Source organism: Diabrotica undecimpunctata, chromosome 5 (assembly GCF_040954645.1).
Source record: "Diabrotica undecimpunctata isolate CICGRU chromosome 5, icDiaUnde3, whole genome shotgun sequence".
Lineage (NCBI taxonomy): Eukaryota > Metazoa > Arthropoda > Insecta > Coleoptera > Chrysomelidae > Diabrotica > Diabrotica undecimpunctata.
Window position 1 is genome coordinate 136,013,252 of NC_092807.1, and position 23,471 is coordinate 136,036,722.

Genomic DNA, 23,471 nt, shown 5'->3' on the forward strand with positions numbered 1-23,471 from the left:
TCTTTGTTTTTTTTTCATCTCAATATATCTCAGAATTAAAAAAATATATTTCTCTGTTATATTGATAATATTTTAGCTACAAATCGCCTTTCGCGCTATTTGTTTTAAATACAATAATCTTATGTTTATTAAAACAATTTCCTTAAATAAAAAACATACCCAACAAATTTTTTATTTTTACTTAAAAAAGATATATATATTTTTAACATACACCAAAAATGTATGATGAATGTCGGCATTCTCTGGTAAAAATTAGAACATATGATATTTAACCAATACATTCGAACATACGCCAAGCGACTTGGTAAATGGTGACATTCACTGGTGTATCTCGATATTCACTGGATTTCGTGCTTTCACAGTAAAATAATATATATTATATATATTTTATAATTGTATTTGAATTGTAGCATTTCAAGTCACCTTGTATAAGTTAAAACACCGAAAAAGTATTTTCAATCTTTTTGCATCGCTGGAGTTGATAATAAACACATTTTAAAGTTTGATTATATATCACAGATGGGTATTTCTTCGGTATTCTTTGATAGAGAGCCACTGTAGGATACTATGCGCGTCAAATAAGTAGGAATTTAACCGTATATGTTTTGTTTATACCGAGTTGGGCGAATGATTTTTAAAAATTACTCACTCTCCGTAAAGCCGCTGTCAAGGGCAGTTTGTTTCGTTGTAGTCCTCATTTTCATCAAATTCGCAGTTTGTCCGTTTTTTGTCTTTTATTATAGGAAAATGTGTAGTATAGTAATATTGTAGCAATTCAATGTGTAGTTACCGTTTTAAGTGAGGTTTGGAAGAGATTTTGTTGAGACAAGACGCGGAGGGTGTCGGCGTTAAGAAGCTGGCAAATTTGTTAAAAAACAGTAAATAATACTCAATGTAATGTGTCAATTTTGAACGAGTAATCACTGTGTTTTATTTTCCATGCCGTCTCTCATTTGAGATTTGTAAAACGGCGTTTGTGTTTGCAACAACTTTGAAAGATAACCACATGTTTCCATTTTGCCCTGTAGCTTCCATACTCGTTTTGTTTGTCCCTGGTTGTCATCCCAGGCTATTTTGCAGTTGATGCATTGATTGTGTGGCAGAGAATCTAAATCCAGTACTAACCCCAGAAAATTTTAAAGAGAAAAAATAACATGTAGTGAAATCCAGGTAACTTTTTTTGTTGAACTTTTAAAGTAAAAATAGACATTTTCTATTAATAATTGTTTTCACGACAATTTAAGAAATTGTAATAAATATGTAATTTTTATTGTTAGGGTGTGGCCTAGCTGTCATATTAATTATTCTCAGTTATAAAATTCAATATTGATATCTGAGAGCTAGTTTTATTTTTGACATTTGGTACATAAGTTTTCATAATTGAGATCTTGTTTTTTTGTTTTTTTTTTAAAGGTTAACCTATATGCATTCATTTAAAAAGATATTTTTCATTTCTAATTTTTTCCATTACAATTTATCGCCCATTAACAATTGTAAGTTCTTGTAGTATCTTTAACTTCTAGAGTTTGTAAATGGATAAAACATAGTAAGTGTATTTCTCTGTTATTTTGTATTTATTTTGTAACTATTTATATAATATTTTTTTGAACTATTTATAGTTGTAACTGTTTTAATTTTTTCCTAGACCAATTTGTTTATTTATTTTAAAAACGTTTCTAACCCCTTTTATATTTTTTAGGAAGAAAGAGCCTTTTTATGTAAGTATGTACCCTTTTGCTTTACTTTTTGTGGTTGTTCCAATCCAATTCCACTGTTTAATTCACTTATTAATGATCCAGCTCTTAAATAAACCCTGAGTAGCCGTTCGCAATAGTTTCGTTTTATTTTGCTTATCCTATCTCCACCCCAATAATTTCTGTCCTCAATTTTTCAACATCACCTGTTGTTCTCATTTATACGGACTAGTATTCGTTTCAGTACCTTTCTTTTAAAGATGTCTATGCTGTTTACAAATTTTTGAGTGCACATCCAAGTTTTATATTCATAGCTCACTATCGGTCGAATTATGGTCTTGTAGATTCGTATTTAAGTTTTTTGATGTATGTCTCGTGATTTAAATATCGGGCTTATAGCAAAGTATGCCGTATTGGATTGGATTATTCTTCTGCTAAGCTCGGCATCGATAATGTTGTCATTTGTGATGTTGACTTCTAAATAGATAAAGCTATCTACGTTTTCTAAGTTGTTAACTGTCAGGTAGGGTCGTGTTGCTCTTTTCGATCGACTTTGTACTAGGATTATAGTCTTTTTTTGTTTATTGAGAGACCTATTTGTTTAGCATGTGGTTTAAGTTCTGTATACGTATTCTCACGTTATTTGAAATGAATCTGTCATTTCATGTTGAATCTGTACCACTCTTGCCACTGTGTCCGACATCGTCACTCGGATTAGCCTATTAAATTTAGATGGTATTTCATATTAACTTAATATTTTGTATAAGTGTGCCCTGTTTATTAAGTCATATGCCTGTTTACCGACAAAAATATTAAAGACATCTGTGTCATATTCCCTATATTTGCTTAAGACTTGCTTAACCGTAAATAGTTGATCAATGGTAAACTTCCTTGCCTAAATCCTGCCTTATATTCTCCGATGATCTTCTCTGCAAGGGGTTGTAGTCTATGATTACTAGGAACCAGAGAGGCATTATTTGCTTTCAACGAGATAGCTCAAATATGCATAGATATAAATGTGGATATGCATATTTGTAACGTTGATTTCGAAAAAGCATTTGATAAAGAGAGACGTGAAAAATTAGTCCAAATTCTTAAGACAGTTCTTCTTCTTCAGGTACCATCTCCGCTACGGAGGTTGGCAATCATCATAGCTATTTTAATTTTTGAGGCAGTAGCTCTAAAAATTGTTTTGAGCTGCATCCAAATCATTCTCTCAGGTTCTTGAGCCATGAAATTCGTCTTCTTCCGATGCTTCTTCTGCCATCTATCTTTCCTTGCATTATGAGTCGCAGGATGCCAGACTTCTCGCCACGCATCACATGTCCGAGATACTGTAGCTTTCTTTCTTTAATTGTAAGTTCAACTTTCTTCTCTTTACCTATTCTTCTCAGTACTTCATTGTTCGTAACTCTATCTACCCAGGAAACCCTCATAATTCTTCTATAGGTACACATTTCAAAGGCGTTCTTCGTCTCATTGTGTCTAGATTTAACGTCCATGATTCCACTCCATAGTATAGTACACTGTATACGTAACATTTTGTTGGGCGTACTTTAAGAGCTAATGTTAAATCTTTGCCACATAGGACCTTTTTCATTTTCATAAAATTAGAACGTGCTTTTTCCATTCTGACTTTGATTTCTGCAGTGTAGTCATTATTTTCTGTTATAAGTGTTCCTAGGTAAGTGTACTTTTTTACATTTTCGATCTGCTAGCCTTCTACTGTCAAGATTTCGTTAGTATTATGGTTGTTTTTACAAATTTTCATAAACTTCGTCTTTTTGATATTGAGCGAGAGTCCGTACTCCCTACTACACATTACTATTTTACTTATGAGTCTTTTCAGGTCTTGTAAACTATCGGCTATTATTACTGTATCATCTGCATATCTGATGCTGTTAACTAAGACTCCATTTACTCTTATGCCGACTGTTTCATCTTCCAGAGTTTCTCGAATTACCTCTTCAGAATAAGCGTTAAATAATAGAGGTGATAGTATGCAGCCTTGCCTGACTCCTCTCTTTATTTCCATATCTTCAGATGTCTCTTTTTCAATTCGTACTATTGCTCGCTGATTGTAATAGAGGTTTGTTATTAGCCTTAAATCTCTATCTAGGTTTTTATTTTTTGGAATTTCCATGAGTCGGTCATGTTTTACTTTATCAAACGCTTTATTGTAGTCTATAAAACCGACGTAAAGAGGGCGGTTAACATCCAAACATCTCTGCGACAGCACGTTGAAGGAGAATAGTGCCTCTCTTTTACCCATACCATTGCGGAAACCATATTGTGTGTCACTAATATCCAGCTCCAGTTTAGTGTAAATTCTGGCGTGGATAATTTTCAAGGTATGTGACAGTAAGCTCAGACAAAACGGACTTTTCTCCCCTTTACAGAATAATAACAAATCCGTCCTGGAATCAAAGAGCACAAATTGTAATAAATAACGAACCAGTTCAGAAATTGAAATGAGGAGAGGAGTTAGACAGGAATATATTATGTATCCATTTTTTTTCTTTTTTTCCTCTTTATAAACAATTCGGCTTGTTCATTGGCGGATTAATACCTCTATGGAAGGTTATCACTCCATCTTTTGCGCGGTCGTCCGATACTTTTTCTACCGATTGGTGACTTATCTTTTGCTATTTTGACGACACGGGTCTCCTCCATTCTGCTTATGTGGTTATCCGATTCCTTTTTTCTATTTTGTATCCATTCATTTATACTGTACGTTACATTTTCTTCTAATGTCTTCACTTCTCTTTCGATCTTTCAGCGTATTTTCTGTAATTCTTCTTAGTACTCTCATCTCTGCCGTTTCCAGTAGCCTTTGAGTTGTGGCTGTGTCGGGTCTTGTTTCTGAGGCATATGTCATTATTGGTCTTACACTGGCTTTATAAATTCTTGATTTCATCTCAGTGTTAATGTGTCTGTTTCGCCCTATAGTGTTATTTTAAGGCATCCTGCCAATCTATTTTTTGCTTTTTGTACTTAATCTCTTACTTCTTTGTCCAGGTCTCCATAGCTAGACAGTGTAATTTTCAAGTATCTGTATCATTTCCCTATAATACAAAACTTGGATTAGAACTGAGTGTAAGAGCTCTGAGATGTTATGTGTTTTCCATACGATAATATGAACTTAAAGACGGGACACTGAAACAAGAACACATAAACAAGATACAATCATTTGAAACATGGTGTTACACAAAAATTTTTAGAATAGCATGGACACAGAAGAAAACGAACACAAAATGGGCAAAGAATACGAAATAATAAACAATACAAACGAGAAATTTGTTACACTAATGAGGGTACAGCGAAATGAAATGCTAAGATTGTGTTTCCATCATTACAAGTTTTAATAATGTCACGGATCAGATATAACCGTCTTTACTCTTAGTTTTTAATGAAGATTAAATTTTATTTTATAGAATAAAAATTGTCCCATTTTTTCCGGACCACAAAGGTAACTAAATATCCCTAACGAGCTCCCTATTTTCCCGTAGCACTTATTTAACAAAAATGTTTTTAATGGTGACCTGAGTAGGGCGATGTTTAATTGAAATTGCAATTTGGCGGCAGTCAACAAGTTGCAGGGGTAATGCCAAAAAACACTCAGTGGTTTGTTGATGGTATTTTCTCTGCAATTAACAATTAATCACTCGCCACTTTTCGGGATCGTCATTGGGACCTTTCCCTCATTAATCTCTTACGTTTTAGTGCCGCTGAAAAATTGAATGTTGTCTAATAAAGGCATTCTTTCGTTATATTATATTTAATCAGTTGGATTAATGCCAGCACGTAAAGTGCTATGAAAGCTTTTAGGGATTTATGTTGGTGAAGGATAATAGATCTGGTTTATTTCAAAGATGGCTTTCAGTTAATGTGCAATAAAATAGTTATGTATATTGTACTAGTAATAAAGTTTACCACGGAGAAATGATGTACCTACTTTTATACGTACGGCTATATTCTAATCAGACCTAGCTAAATGTACATAATAATATGTGAATAAAAAGCATTATTAGTTTACATAATATATAACCATAATAATAAAAAAATAATCATAACAGTTTTTCTAAGCACTAAAGTAAATAATCAATAAACAGGAGCATTAATAAATCGCGAATTTTTGCTGATGAAATAGACGGCTAACAGATATTGCTCTACAAAGTCATCTTTTGGGAATATTCTGGTAGATAGTCCGCTAAGTACCTTAAGATTACAAGAAGATTACATTCCACAAATCTAAAGAAAAAGACCTTTCAGAGTGTCAAGAATTTTACTTCGACCTAGAACTATACAAGGTGTTTCAAAAAGGTATGTAATAAATTAAATCCCGCATTCCCAGAACAAAAAAAAAATAGATTGAATCCGACTTACCTTAGTACAAAAGTGTACACAAAATAAGTTACACCCTTTGAAGTTACAAAAGAAAAATTGTTTTTTGCATTATCTCCTAAACTACTTGACATTTTGCAATAAAATGAAAACGTTACTTTATTGTTCTAAAAGCATTTTTCATAAAGAAGAAACAACAAAATCTAAGAGCACAGAAAAATTTTAAGGGGGTGTGCAGCACTAAATCCCGCCAAACTTTTGAGTACGTTCAAATCAAATGAATTTTGTGGCATTATTAGTTTAACACATTATTTTTAAAACTTTTTTGCCTCTTATCACTTTTTCGAAGAACTAGTTTTTTCCTAGTTGGCCATAAAATTACAATTAGTTTCTAAGGATACAATAATTACAAACAGTTCCATCAATAATAGTCAATAATTTGAAGCTATCATTTATTGTGTAAATAAGATTAATATTAAAAATTTTGATATTACAATGGCCTACACATTTCAGGAAATGGCAGATATAAATTTAACTTTGGATAAGTTGGATCAGATTAAATTATGATTTCAGTAAACTAACAGGAATATCGTAGGTAAATGTCAAGGAAATAGTGCAGCAGCCGCAAGGCGTTATGCTGTAAAATACCCCAATCGAAATACACCCGAAAGACGATTATTTCTGATCATTGATCGTCGTTTACGGGAAACGGGTACATTCCAACTGCAAGTTGCTGGCAATAGTGGTCGTCCAATAATGAATGCAACTGATGAAGACATTTTAGAAATCATTGAAAAAGTCCCTGGAACAAATACAAGGGTAATAGCTGCTCAACTAAATGTTCCTCTCGTAAGGGTTTAAAGGCGTTTGAAGGACTAGCTGCTTAAACCCTATCACTTAACAATGGTTCAAGAGTTATTGGTTGAAGATTATCCTAAAAGGATTGGATTTTGCGATTGGTTGTTAATGGAAAACACTCGAAATGTTAATTTTATTAGAACTATTTTGTTTACCGACGAGGCTACCTTCAGTAGCAATGGAATAACAAACCATCATAAAGAGCACATTTGGACCGAGGATAATTCTCACACCAAAAACGACTCATCACCAAGGGACTTTCAAAGTTAATGTTTGGGCAGGAATTGTGGATAACAATCTAATATGCCCAGTATTTCTTCCCAACAATTTAAATGGTGATAATTATTTGCAGTTCTTGGCAAACGATTTACAAGAGTATTTGGAAGAAGTGAATATTGCAATAAGGCAAAATATGTGGTTTCTACAAGATGGCGCTCCACCGCATTACAGTAATGAAGTCCGGGAATACCTTTGCAGGCAGTATCCTAGTCGGTGGATTGGAAGGGGTCGTGACGCACCTATTTCTTGGACACCCAGAAGTTCAGGTCTTAACCCCATGGACTTTTGCTTTTGGGGGTTTATGAAAGAGAAAGTGTATTCTGTAACAATAGAAAACGAACAACAATTAAAGGTTAGAATAATTAAAGCTGCAAATCAAAATTATTAGAAAAATATGATTTTTCAGCGCATTCACACAGCGAGAATGCACGATTTACAAGAGTAGACAAACGTAGTAGAAGAATACCACCTACACGTTGGGCTGACGACATCAGGCGTATCACCAAAAATTGGAAACAAAGAGCACATAATTGGAAAGAATGGAGGAGTTTAAGGGAGGCCTATGTCCAGTAGAGGACGTGATAAATAAAGTTCTATGAAAATCTAAACGTCCCAATAAAGAATATACAGATATACGATATAAAAATCATTGGAGATATAAATGCGAAAGTAAAAAAAGGGTAATAGAAATCTAACATGGAGACGAAGTTTGCATAAAGACTCAAATAAAAACAGTAAAAAGTTAATCGAACTTGCTACATAGAACATAATGGAAATACAAGATTCGATCATAATGATATTTATAGGGTAATATGGACTTCCCCGATAAAAAGTAAAAAATTAGATATATCATGTCCTAATAGAAATCAAACATGATAAGACAATAGCCGATTGCGGGAGTTACAGAGAGGCAACTGACATCAACGACCATATGCTAGTAATAGCAAAATTAAAACAAGAATTACAAATAATTTCAAAACGTGTTAGAGACAGATTAAATTACCAATTAGAGCGCCTTCAAAAGAAAGAGGTAGAAAAAAGACTAAACGAATAAAGAAATAAAAGGTTAAAGAATCCAGTCAAGCAAGAAATACAAGAAAATGGTAATCCCTTCAGACAGCCATGTCAAAAGCATTGGAAAAATATATAGAAAGAGTGCATAGAGACGGAGATCAATACTGGTTTTACGAAAAATACTTTGGCAAATGAAGAAGCAGGGCATAAGAACACAGAGAAAGTACTCAGAATACCATTGAAAAATATGTGGCCAAGAGAAGAAAAATTAAAAGAATTGATGTAAGAAAAACAGAAAACAATTAGAAAAGTAATTAAAAAACATATTAATAGAGATAAAAAAATTTACAAAAAAGTTAAGAAATCCAGAGAAACAAAAAAGAGTAATAAAAAGTATTGCTTTTCAGGGCAGTTTACAGTACAGGAAATAGAGGTTTAAAACAAGGGGATAGCAAGGAACAGTGCGTAGCATAAAAAACACCTGAAAAAAAGTTTTCCAGAAATCTGGAGAAAAAACGAAAAGATACGGACGAACAATAAACTAAACAAAAACGCAATATATGGAAATGAGAGGAGACATAACAAATGATAGCAAATAAATCAAAACGAAAAGAACAAGGCCTGTCTATAGTTTGGAAAAAGTGTTAGAATTTGAATACTTAAAAGTAATCATAAATAACACGGGAAAAGAGGAAAAATAATACATAAAAGAATAATAAAGAGAAGCAAAGCAGAGATACGGAAAACAAAAAATGTGTCAAAAAGAGTTAGTCCACGAACAGTAATTAGACTCACGGTGATGTGTGCCAGCGAAACGTGAATCATGAACCAGCAAAAAGAAAATAAAGTATAGATCTGCGAAAGAAAAATCTTCGAAGGAATACAGACGGCAGGAAATATTTGTAGAAGACGAACAAATAAAGAAATTACGAGGATGTATTAAAAAACGAACAATTACGCCACAAACAACAGCTTAAAGAGATAAATGATTTGGTCACATTATACGAATCCCAGGGAACCGAAATGTTAAAACAATTCTGAAGGAGGAAGAAATGGGGAAAAAAGGAACCTAAAGAAGAAAATGGTTGGAAGCAGTAAAGCATTTAGAAATAGGCGTGGGATATTGGAGAAAAAATGCAAGGAACTTGAAAATATAAAGGGAAATACGCACGTTTTTTAAGCCTTGGGTTCACAAGGCCTATAGCGCTGTTGGATATATTATGAGAATTTATTTTGGTTTTTTCATACTAATTGATAAAAGCAATTTTTAATTGTTTAATAAACATTTGTTTGCTGACAGCTGTAAAATATATACTATATTAAATAAATTAATTTAATTAGTAATTTAATTAATAAAATTAAGTAAAAAATATGGGTTTTTCTATTGTCATTCTGTATAAATAATTCTGTTAATGATTTAAAGAGAGAATTAAACATCATTTTAAATAAGTTAGCACAGAAGTCCTATTCCCATTAGACTAGGAGCCATAGGGTTGAGTATGCACTTTTATGTCCCCTCGGTACCCTGACGTTTTTTTATGTTTTTTAATGCTTTGGATGGTTTATTTTTAAACTGAAACGACCACCTTTAAATCGAGGTGTTTTGAAAGTTAATCGCACGTATGAAACCTGATTATATTTGAAAAACCCCATGGATTGTCTATTTTTCAATTGTTTTTCATGAAATTTGTTGTAAATCTCTCTCTAATAATCGGATCAAAGTTAACCAAACGCCATTTTGTTAATTTTTAGGAGATTAGGAGACATAATCAATTAAACAATTAAGTTGTTAATAAAAAATTTTCTAATAAAAACGGGTTTTTAACCTGGTACCCTCGAAAAATCAAATCTAGGCACCAAAAAAGTACCTAGGGGACATAAGCATACTCAACCCCCTCTTGATTCCGAGAGTATCATTTAAAAAATCATCGAACAAAAATTATAATTTAAAAATAAAAATCGATCTGTTTTGACAATTTTCTCCAAGGTTACCTATTCTCAAAATAATAAATTTATTTCATAATTGGGCAATGATTTAAATAAATGATAGAAAAAAAAACATTTACAAACTTTGCAATATGATAACATATAAAATATTATGTTTATATGGTATTAAACTGCAATAGATTTAATGAAAATTACATTTTTAACTGATGTTCGACGTTAAATATTTTAAAAAATGCACGTGGCATATTAATTTCAAGAGAGATAGATATAATTTTAAAGAACTGAACAAGCTATATTCGTGCTGGTGCCTCTGGGAATTTCCTTCTGTTCAAATATGTTTTATAACAACGTGATAGAAGGGATCGATTTCATTCTGTTCCTATTTATTGGTTTTAGCTTTGCAATTATGCATTTATCTCTACAAAAACACTGACATACATATTTTACCGAAATATGCTTATATTGAAAAAGTAAATAGATATTCACAAACCAATAGCGAAAATGTATCTACATATTTCGTACAAAAATATCTTTCCGTACAATCACTAAAGATTTTATAGACAATTAATTTTTCGTTATAACAACGGTATTTGATCGGCAATTTTTTTACAAAATATTTTATTAAAGCATCACAGTTCTGAACGCTCGACTTAACAATAGTTATTGGTAAGTGGAATTAGGGCAGAATATTAAAGAAATTCCAACGACGATGGGTTGTAACAATTTAAGGCGCTCTCGTTCAATAAAGACTATCTAGGGTTGTGTATTGTAAATTTCAAAGGAGTCTTTTCACTGTGTCAACCCATCCTCACTGCGACCTGCAATTGCTTTTGTGTATACCATTTGCCTTTTTAATCTAAAAGATCTAGACTTTTAAAACACCTGATAAGATTCTAAAAAGATCTTTTTCCTCTTTCAAGAACCGAGCAACTCCACATTTCTGAAGTGTTTGGAGACGAAAAAAAAATTATTTTGTATGTTAGAAAATGTGAATAAGGCATGCTCAATGAAATTAATCCTTCTAGAGGAACATTAGACAAGCCTGATCTATTCAATCACTAATTTTCATTCATATTGTAGACGCAAAAATTTTGTTTTAAAAAAATGGAGTTGCCTCTTTTTTGTTCCAAAAACCCCACATGGTAAAAATTAAAGTGAAACAATGTAGTGTTTTTGGAATTTTTTATTGCAAATAAAATACGTAAATGAAAATATAATTATCAAATATTTATTTTAAAGCAGAGCCAATAACACCACCATCATCAAAATCTTCGTTTACATCTCCAGAATTTGGGTCTTAGGCATTATCATTAACGATTTCAAACATGCGGTATTAATAATCTTGGTTATTTAAAAGTACATATTCTACTACTTAGTCTAATAAATCCTTAAGTTATAATGGGTTTATATTGTAACATTTTTTAGTTTACTTTTTTTTATTTCCTTCAACATACAACCGATACGCAACTGTCCGTATCTGTGTTTTGCAATAGCGGCTTGTACCCTATTATGTAAATTGCCTTAATAAAGACGTAACAAGTACAAGGCATACTGTAGTTAAAATTAATCTGCTTGAATAGAAAAATTTAACCCTTTGCGCGATCAATAGTTAAGATTTGCCACGCCATTATATTATCTCCAATAGAGTTGGTCTATTGAAGATAATATAATGGAGAGAATAAAAGTTTTAGAATAAGTAATATAATTCACAGTATATTTTTTTTGTTACAATAAATTTCCGAGTATTTATTTATTTAGCGTATGGCTACATCACAGGTTCATATATATACATATATATAAATTATATAAATTACAAACAACAGTAAATACAAAAATATTATTCTACAAACAAACATCTAGATTATAAATATATTCGATTGACTCTTTTGTAGCAGCCAGGAAATCCGAAGGGTTGCCGTTATAGGATCTAATCGGGCATTCCTCCACCATGTGTTTTACTGTTTGCCTTTCGGCGCCGCAGTCGCAATTTGGTGATTTTATTTTTCTCCATCTAAAAAGTGACTCGGAACATCCGCCACAGTTCGTCCTTATTCTATTGAGTGTTGTCCAAATTCGTCTCGGTTGGTTGAAGCCTTCAGGTTTGCTTGTAATACATGACATGTTCCAGTTAGCTGGTGCAGCGTTATTCTCCCATTGTTATCTCCACCGTTCAGTTACATTAAAGTTTTGATCTACTAGCCTTTTTGCTGTTTTTAGAGGCGGGTGTCTTGAACGGAGCCTATTTATGTCTCTGGCGGAAGTTCCGACATGGGAGCGGAGCTCAGGATCAGTATTGATTTTTGTAAATTCTCTGACAAGGGCATGTTCCCGGCGGATGGGTGGTGGAGCTATATGACTCAAAGCTGGTAACCAGTAAGAGGGCGTGGCCTTGATTGTGCCCGATATAGTTCGCATGGCTTGGTTGAGTTGAACATCAACACGGTGAGTATGTGGACTGTTTATCCATACTGGTGCACAGTATTCCGCTACGGGGTATACCAGTCCTAATGCTGTCGATCTAAGTGTGGGTGCTGAGGAGCCCCATGTAGTGTCGCAGAGCTTTTGCAGGATGTTGTTACGAGTTTGGAGTTTTGCAGCAGTCTTAGTAAGATGCTCTTTAAAGTTTAGCGTTCTGTCAAGTGTAACACCTAAGTATTTTGGGTGTTTATTATAATTAAGGAGTCTATCCTCAAAATGGATTTGAGGTTGATAGTTGGCCATCTTGTTGTTCAAATGAAAGCAGGACAATGAAAGAAATTGATCTCTCAGATCAGAAAAAAGCGTATTCACATTGCTTGAGACGAGGAAATAAATGGTACGGGAAATTAGCCACATAATTATTGTTTGGTAGTGCCTTGGTGAATGCTCATATTCTTATATTGTATATACACAGGTTACACAAACTAAATTGACTACAACCGCTATTGAAACTAATATTAACGATAACACCGATGTCCGTCATGAGCTTTTAGAAGGAAGAAAAAACAGACGTGTGGTTGGCTACGTCAGGATGAAGAATGAATTGGGGCGAAAGGAAGCTCAAAACAAGTGTTCTCGTTCTAAATTTTTGTACAACCAATATAAAAAACATTATTGTATTTCTTGTTTTTTCTCAACACATAATGTTGTTTTAAAATAAATTGGTGTTATATTATTATAATTATTTTTGCACATTCTGAATAAAATCTTTTATTTTTTTCATAAAGTTTTATAATTTCCATATCTTTCGTAAAAACGGTCTCACATCCGATCAGGAAATATTATTTTGCTCCTTGGACCACCCTGTCCAAATTACAATGTAATTTATATAGCTGTGGGGGCGCAGTTGACGTGACGGTGTCCCGAATACAAAACAGTGAGGCATTAGAGTGATGCCTCACTGTCCCAAGAGTACTATTTAGTGAGGCATCATATTGATGCCACCCGGGACTGAACGTGTTAACCACTGGTGCTGCATTTTACTGTACAAAAATTTTACTTTATAACTTAGGGATTCACGACTGTATCAACGACAAGGTATACACCGACGATCAAGCTAAGCGTGGAGCCGATGAGATTACTTCTGTTGTATGAAATTTTTAGAGAATCAGTAATGTTATGAAGAGCTCGTTGTTTTTACCGATAACTGTCCAGGTCAGAACAAGAACTGGCGATGAATGGCTTTTTGGTTGCAGTTTGTCAAGGAAAAGAAATTTAAACAAATAATACATCAGTTTTTGGTTAGTGGTCATTTTATTATGCCATCAGACTGAGATTTTGGTCAAATTAAGAAACGCCATATAAACCGTGCATCAGTTATTTATTCGCCAGAAGGTTGGACAGATAATTTTATGACAGCAAATAAAAAGAATCCTTTTGTTGTTATGCAAATGACACAGAATGATTTTTACAGTTTTGAACCTCTTCTAAATAATGTTAATAAAAACGCACGTTTTCCTGATGAGCAGAGCTTAGATTTTGCTGGAACATACAGCTTTCGATTTATATCACAAAATGTTGGGTCATTTTTTGTCAAACATAGTGTCAATGGAAAATATCAAGAAGTTTATGTCATAAGAAAAGTCAGACCTGTAAAGTAGAGTTGTCAAACATTCAGAAAAAAAAAAACAAAAAACATCTGAAAATGGCAAAAAATAAAAAAATATATAAAAAGCTTATCACCTTATATTCCGCCAGTCTACGATACCTTTTATAATCAACTAAAAGAAGCGACTGACAATCATTATAAGGAAGTGAAAATTGTAGATACATAATTTTAATATTTTTTTCGAATATATTGTTACGATTTTTTAAACCGAAGAACATGTTAAGCCATGTTTTTTTAAATAAACATTTTTTTATAAATATGTGTTTTTTCTGTAAAATAATAAAAATGTTTATGCATTTTAATTACTAACATAATCAAATAACAAGAGTTATGGTTTTTTAAAGTTAACTCAATATTTTTTATCAAGATTTTTTTAAACTTTAAACCTTAATATCCCAGCTTTCTTATTTTGTGGCTTACCATTATGTTGCAATAAGGTCTTTTCTCTAACGCATTTTATTTCTCTACTACCAACACGTTCCCTGATTAAATATTGGATTTAAACATTTGCTTTGCTATATTTCGACCAGAAGGAAAGATCAGGCTATATCAGTCTTACAGGTAAGTGAGTGGACTATTTCCACTGAATATACACAAATTTAATGATTGAGGTGTATGAAGCAGTGCATCATTGTTTATGTCAATGCACATTACTAATAGTAGCTCCCTGGTATGTTCACTTTTTGAAATAACCGCCCCTGTGTTGAGTCAAACTTAATGTCACTATTGATCGTGTGGATTTGAAATTAAATAGCTACACAACTAATGCAACGACCTGTTGATTTCTCCAGTAACGATCCTCCTTTCTTTAATTTGAAACAAAGTGGCCAAATAATGCTTAAATTTTATCTAAAGTTAAATATATAAATTAACTTTTATGGAATCACACTGTCAGTTTGCTGCTCGACATATTTTATTTAAAAATTGACTTAATTCGAAAAAAAAAGTAAATGTTACATTTTATGTATTCCTGAGTTAAAGTTATGCTTTACTTTCATCGTTTTCGAGCAGCACATATTTATGAGTTATACTTTGCAATTTTTCTATGGGATTAAATTTATTTAACTGATTTGATTTAAATGAACTGATGATGTGTATGGATTCATATGCGAAATGACTACGGACTGAATAAAGGAGAAAGCAGCAATATCCTCTTGTGTTAATAAACTACATATTTATAAAAAAAATGAGAGAACCAAAATATAAATTGTGGTTATCAGGTTAGAATTACTTATCTTACATTAAGATCATGCCAAAATTACAATATTAATAAATAATCTATACAAAAAATTCATTTCTAATAGATGTAACAGAACTCTCTTTGTAAAACACTTGCCAAACTGTTAAACATTGATTCAACAAAAGTGCAATAGTAAACTTTTTTTTTAAACCTAAAAATATTATTATACAAGAACCATAATATATTAAATGAAACAGATTTAGTTGATGCGACTAAAATTATAAATAAAAACAAACATTTAAGCTATGGTATTTGATTTGGGATATAAAGTTCTATGTTCAGAGGTATGTATTCCCTTTGAAGCTTTAAGTGATTGCCACGTAATCGCTTGTCACTATTAAGCACATACAGGCCTCTGATTAGATTATCTGGTGAATTCAGAACTTTGCATGAACAAGTTAGACCTCAACGAAGTTGCCTCTAGTCAGTGTTGCCACATCCGTAATTAACAATCGTTGAAGGAGGAACGTCAAAGATAATTAGAAACGAAATTACTGTAAAACAATTTTAAACAATGATATTGTTTATAAAATAAGGAGAAACAGTTTTATTAAATTTCAGTTCGTACAATATCTAAGCTTTATATTATACCCCATGAAAACGCAAATCTGGCTTTAGTTTTAAAACTGAAAAATTCTCGAACTACAACAGCGCCTATAGGCCGATACGGTGTTATGCCTGCATTATGAAAATATATGAATTACTAATAAAAGAATCACTTAGAAAAAACAGTCATCAACTACAAATAATAAAAGAGACCACAATTGGTAATTTAGAAAGGTAAGATCTGTAGAGGACGCTATAAAACACATTGTAAACAACGTCAACATGCACAGAAAAAAAATTGTAGCCTTTACAATGTTTCGTTCGTAGTATTATCGGCCCTTGATATTATCAAAATTCTTCTAAAAAGCCACATCTAGAAAGCGTTCAGCTTTCTTAATAAGTATTTGATTAATTAATTGCTCTATCCTTAATCGAATAGCTGATTTTGTATTTAGATCTTCCGTAATCTAGATTCCTTAGTACTTTATTTTGTCCTCTTGTTCATTTTTCAACTTCATTTTTTATCTGTATCTTATGACTTCACCTCTCTTACTGAAAACCATAGTTTTTGTTTTCTTTGTTTATTGTTAAACCAAACTGTTCCCCAGTATCACTAATGGTATTTTGTAGCGTCTGCAAGTTTTTCAGCGATAATGACTGTATCGTCGGCATAACGGATTTTATTTATATTTTCACCATTTATCTTTACCGCTTTTGTACAGTTTTCAAGTGCTTGTGTAAATAACTCTTCGAAGTATATATTTAAGAGTAATGGTGAAAGTACACAGCCTTGTCTGATAACTCTACTTATCTGTTGCGCATCCGTGCTATTTCCATCTATGTTACTACAGCCTGTAGGTTCAAATAGAGATTTCTTACGATGTGAATCTTTTTCGCTTTAGACATTCCATGAGAATGTTATGTTTAACTTTGTGTTATGTTTACCTTTGTTAAAAGCTTTCCCATAGTCTATAAATGCGAATAAAAGATCTTTTCGTTGGTCTCGACATTTTTGAGCAAGAGTTGTGAAACTATAACGAGCTTCTACTGTTCCGAAGAAATTACGAAAGCCAAACTGTCAATTATTCATATCTGCTTTACACTTTCTGAATATTCTTGCATGTATAGCCTTTAAAAGTCTTCTTCTTCTTTTTTTTTATATATACATGATTGTCTGTTTTTCAATGTGCCTCCAGTAAGTTGTCGTTCCATCGTTTTCGTGGTCTTCCTACTGATCGTCTTCCTATTGGGGAACCATCTCTTGCCGTCTTTACTACTCTATTTGTTGTCATTCGGCTTATATGATCGTTCCAATCTACTCTTCTATTTCTTACCCAGTTCTTGATGTTCTCCATCTTACATCTGCGTCGTATATCTGTACTTCTAGCTCTGTCCCATAGTATTGTTCTGAAGCTATTTTCTTGTGGCATTTTAAATTAATTACTATTTAAATGGGAATAAGCCACAATTAAAGGTTAAAATACGTTTATTGACGTTTCAATTTCCACTTCGGAAATCGTTCTCAAAATACAAACATTAGTAAATTAAACAAATTTTGTTTTTTGTTACCTAGTGAAAAATTCTTCTAATAATTTAATTTTATCTGACTCATCTATATTGACAATTCAGACATACATTATACATTTTAAAATAGACGACTTTAAAATGATATTGCCAATATTGTTGAGTTGCGTTCCTGGGACGACTTTACTTATAAGATAGTTCATTCGATTACATGAAATCAACTTTAACTTGAGAATATCCGTCAGAAAAAATCATAACATGTAATTCGTCTTTAAAAAGACAAATACATGCCATGATGACAGTAAAATTCTCCTGTTAGTCATTCCATAGTAAATTATGAGGGAAAAACCAGGAAAAAACCTCATAATACTATCCCGACATGGTAAGTTTTTATGGTTATAGTATTATTTTATTTAATAAGAGATAATTGCGAAGATTTGAAATATTTTTGTATGACGTTACTAAATATTTGATATATAGGATCTTCGAAGTACAAATGATATTTAACTTTAGGTGCTATATATTCTTTTACAAATTTAACTATGTCGCGTTCACTGTCATTTTTTGAGAATTGTACAAGAATTCTTTGTTTTTTATCATAAAGTTTTATAATAGATGGTGCTGCTGGTTCGTAATTAACTTAAGAAATAATAATTTGATTCATTCCAGTGTTTACCGAGCTTTCTGATATAGGTATACCTGTAATCGGATTTTCTTTGTTTGTATCGATTGTAACACCGTCGCTATCATGGGAATCTTCATCATTGGCATCTTGGTCATTTATTATTTCATCGGGTTCAACAATCAAAGACACTGAATCTACATTATTTGGGGTTCCTAATAATGTTTCATCAAAATTTTCTATATAGTCGAAGAAATTTGGAGGTGTTTCGGGTTCTACGTCTTGAGTTTTATTTGCATTTAATCTTATTCTTGATAGACAATCACTATTTGTGTTTAGAGCACCTTTTTTATAAACAATCTCATAGTCATACTCTTCGAGTTTTAGTCTCCAGCGAACTAATTTTGAGCTAGGATCTTTTAACGAAAATAGCCATTGAAGAGGCTTGTGATCTGTAACGAGAGTCACACGACGACCAAAAACGTATGGACGGAAATATTTAACAGCCCAAACTATAGCGAGGAGTTCCTTTTCGATCATAGAGTAGTTTATTTCTGAATCATTCAATGTTCTACTCGCATAATTGGTAGATCAGAACCTATTTTTCCTTGAATTAAAACTGCACCTATTGCAAAGTTACTCGCATCTGTTGTCAGATTAAATGGTTTCGTAAAGTCAGGGTACTGTAAAATAGGTTCATTTGTAAGAAGATCTTTACAAATATTAAAGCATTCAACACAATCTGCGTCTTTAATATTTATATCGTTATTCTTTTTCAGTCGCATTGTTAAGGGTTTTGTAATTTTTGAAAAATCTTTAATAAATTTCCGATAATATCCCAATAGTCCTAGGAATCCTTTTAATTGTTTCGTTGTAGCAGGTATTGGGAAGTGTTTTATAGCCTTTATTTTTTCTGGGTTTGGCTTTACTCCGTCTGGAGTGACAATATGACCTAAGTAGGCCACTTCTTTTTTTAAAAATTTAGATTTGTCCAACTGTATCTTAAAGTTGGATTCACGTAGTCTCTGGAATACTTCTTTTAAATTTATGAGATGTTCTTGGAGGCTAGTACTAAATATTATGATATCATCTAGGTAGACAAGGCATTTTTCGTTTTATATGCCTCTCAATATGTTATCCATTACCCTCTGGAATGTAGCTGGGGCATTTCTAAGGCCAAATGGCATTCTTAAAAATTCATAATGCCCATTTTTGGTGTTGAAAGCGGTTTTTGGGATGTCTTCTTCTGCCATTTCTATCTGGTGAAACCCAGATGCTAAGTCTAGCGTGGTAAAGTACTGACAACGCCCCAATTTGTCCAAGAGATCAGTAATATTTGGAAGTGGATATCCATCTCCTAAAGTGATAGCATTTAAACGTCGGTAGTCCACTACAACGCGAAATTTAGGTTTGTTGGAGGCATCGAGTTTTTTAGGAACCACCCAAATCGGTGAGGACGATGGAGAACTAGACGGTCTGATGATATTTTGGTCTAACATGCCTTGAATTTGATTTTGGACTTCTTTTCGATATATTTCCGGATATCTGTATGATTTAGAATATATTGGAATCTCGTTAGAAGTTTTTATATTATGTTTTATTTTATTAGTGAAAGACAATTGGTTGCCCTCAATATGAAAAATGTCCGAATATTCTCTTATTAGTTTTAAAATGGAATTCCTCTCATCGGTATTCATATGTTCGGTACGAATTTTCGAAATATCAAATTTAAATTTTTCGGTATATATAGAATTAAGATTGGGATGATTTATTTGTTCGTATTCATCGAACTTTTCAACTTCTATTGGTGAACTTAAATCAACTTTAAAATGGGACTCTAATAAGTTCGTAATAGTGCATAGGGCTTCATTATTAACAACTCTTGTAATACATTGGGGAATTTCTAATTTTCCTAATTTTGTATAAGGTACAATTACGTCACCATTTTCTATATTTTTTATGTTTAACCTAATTACTTGTTCGGAACGTGGAGACACTGTTTTTAGTAACTGTTTTTAGTAAATTATTTACTAAATCAATATTTGCTTGTAATAATTTTAAATTATCTAATCCTAATAAGCAATCAAAGTAATCGTGAAACTTAAATATATGATAATTTAATTTTAGCGGCTTTTTATGCCTAAATATAGACGAAGAAGGAATTACGGTACAGAAATTTTCCTTGGTTGTTCCAAGAGCAGTAGAAATTTGAAATGGTTTTTTGTATATTGAATTTTTAAAATATTTGTCACCTATTTTTGGTGTAATAAAAGATTTAGTGCTCCCGGTATCTATTAAAACTTTTAAATTATGTTCAGGGAAAATTATGTACGGAAATTCGCATTCTTTGTTAGTTAAGTTTAATAATTCTACATGCTGTGGTTTTCTTCCGAGGCTAGCTCCTCTAAAAAATGGTCTTGGGATGAACTTTTAGGACAATCTATATTATCCATATTATAAAGTTTTTCCGCGATAATATTTTTATTCTGGTTTGCAAAATTATTGGGGTTACGGAAATGAGTCCTATTTTGAAAGTTTTGCGTTGGTCTGTACGTATTATTAGTTGTTTTACTCATTGGAGTACGGTTTGGGAATTTTCTATTCGGATTTGGCTTGAAAGCATCATTGTTTCCATTAAAATTTGAATTTTTGCTTGTACTAGGATTATTTTGGAAAGAAGATTGTCTCATATATTGAGAATTCGGAGGATGTATAGGGTTTTTCTGTGTTGAAAATTGATTCCTTTGTGTGTATTGAATTTGGGGTTGATGTATAATTTGTTGATTTTGTCTGAAATTGGATTTTGGCCTGGATGAATAATTATTATTTTGATAAAGTTTGGGATTTTTACTGTGAGAAGAATTATTTTGTTCGAGATATATTTGAAAATCGTTTGTCAGAATGCCTAATGCAGAATTTAAATCTGGAGGATTCTTTGTACGCATTAGGGTTCCAAGAGGTTCTTTTAACCCACGTAACAGTACTCTTAATGCTAAATTTCGGAAAAAGCTACCGAGAATATTAATCTCAACCATATGTTCAGTTTTTGTAGACAAAACAGATATTTGATGATTTAATAGATGTTGAATTCGGTTATAAAAATCGAATGGGGATTCATTGCCTTGTTTTAAATCTGAAATTTCTATGCTTAAAGTATAAATATCTCTTTTATCTGAATACGAATTTATCAAAGCATCTTTTAAATCCTGCCAAGTTCTAAGAATACAAGAAGAAACATTAATTGCGGCTTCGCCTTTTATTTTTGCTATTATACTTGACATCAAATGTTCATTTTGAAAATCATTTGCATCCGCAGCATTATAAAATTTATTTACAAGTATTTCGCAAATTTCTAAAAATCTAGGAAGTAATGTATGATTTCCATCAAAATCTGGAATCATATCTAAGTATTCTTTCTTTAATTGTGGAACTGCCATTTTAAATTTATTATTTAATTTTAATATTTCTGGAATTATTTTATTATTAGTACTATTGAAATGTAAATTAGTTAAAATTGAGTCAGAATCTGAATCTGAGTTACTACTCTCTGAATAATCAGTATCTAGTGTTAAATTAGGCTCTCTATATGACATTAATTCATTTACAGTAACGTAGCGATCTTGTCCATGGAATACCATGCTTTGGAACTGGATCTAGAGACTCACAATATTCACTTGAAAGTCCCTCCGGTATAGAAGTACGAATCTTCTCGTCAGGTTACTCAATTCGCCCAACTGAAATTCACTTCGCGAATATGGTTCAAATGGTCAAAAAATCGTAGAAACGAACCGAAATTTATATTTATTAACGCCCGTTTGACCATCCTACTGACTGCGCCAAATATATTAGAGTTTTCCAAAACTATATTTTTAAAAAATATTTATTTAACACAAAATAGTAACAATAGGTTTTACTACGATAAAAGCAGAAACTAGACTAACTAACAATATGATTTTTATACAGAATGAAATATAATATTAAAAGTACAATGTATAACATTCGGAACGTAAGTTGTCTTAATCAGCGTTCTTCAGTTCACTGGACTTGGGTCATTACCTCATTAAAGCTTAGTTCGTAATTTATGGGTCGATAACTTATATATATATATATATATATATATATATATATATATATATATATATATATATATATATATACAGATTGAACGAATTTAAAACGGAACATACGAAATCAATGTATTTCGGCTCAACTCCGCTCTAGGTGGTTGGCCAACAAAAGGTTGTCAAATAATTATATTATAAAAATCCAATACTTCAGCGGGCTACTGGATTCGGAACTCATTCAAGAACAAGTCAAACTCCACCCAAATAGGTTGCCTAGAATCACTGAAAAACTAGACTTAAAAAGCAGTTATTATGCTGTCAATCCACTTATCGCTTCCTTATAGTCCAAGAGATAGGGCCGAATTTATAATGTTAACTATTAAATATTTTTGGTATAACAAATAGTAATTTTACTTATTTTTTATTACAATAAAAAGGTTTTTAAATTTACATTGCATAAATAATGATTGTTCAGATATAAGAAAAATTTGATTTATTATTACATTAATAATCAAATACAAAATATATTATTTCTATTTATCAATAGGTAAAATTCAAATTGTAGAATTCCTTTAACATTTTATAAATAATTATTAATAAAAATCAATTTAATAGTGGAATTATCAATTTTTTAAGTTTTGAAATTTACTTTGTAGATATTTTCAATATTTTTTTGACGTGACAACGTCTTAAATTAGGTTGTGGCTCGGAGTCATTCATGAAAAAGTGTAACGCCCGCTCACGTCTGTTACAGTGAGTCACCGAACGAGAGAGAGGCCCGCCGGACCGGCGAATGCCTTGCGTCTCTCTCCCACTCAAACATGATCGGTCCGCTGCGCGCGCAGCACTAGAGAATTAGGCGCGTTGAATCGGTGCGTGCTTCCGTGCTTGTGTCTCTGTCTTTCTCGAGCGTTCTTGGCGTTCAAGACACATTACAGCAGAAACACTTCCTTTCATTTCATATTTCTCCTATCATCGTCCTATCCTCAACAAAATCACTCAAATAGAAATTAGTTAAGTTTAAGTTTACATGTACAATGTTTTAGTAAACAAAATATATTTCTATAGTTAAAATTTGTGCAATTCTTATTTTCATTCAATTCCTTGTTCCTATTGTGCAATTTAATAATATTCATATCAATAAATATTCTACCGAGAAAAAGACGTTGTCACGTAAAATCTTCGCCCGTAAAACTGACTTTACAGGCAACCGATTTTTTTTTAACTTTCAAGTTGATTGAATTTTTTTTCA

The 23,471-nt window shown here is 32.2% G+C and overlaps 1 protein-coding gene across 1 annotated transcript in view; it reads right to left on the reverse strand.

Moving 5' to 3' along the window:
- The window catches only part of Mid1 (calcium-permeable channel component Mid1), a 426,078-nt gene that overhangs the window by 154,228 nt on the left and 248,379 nt on the right, over positions 1–23,471 (reverse strand). The window lies entirely within an intron of this gene.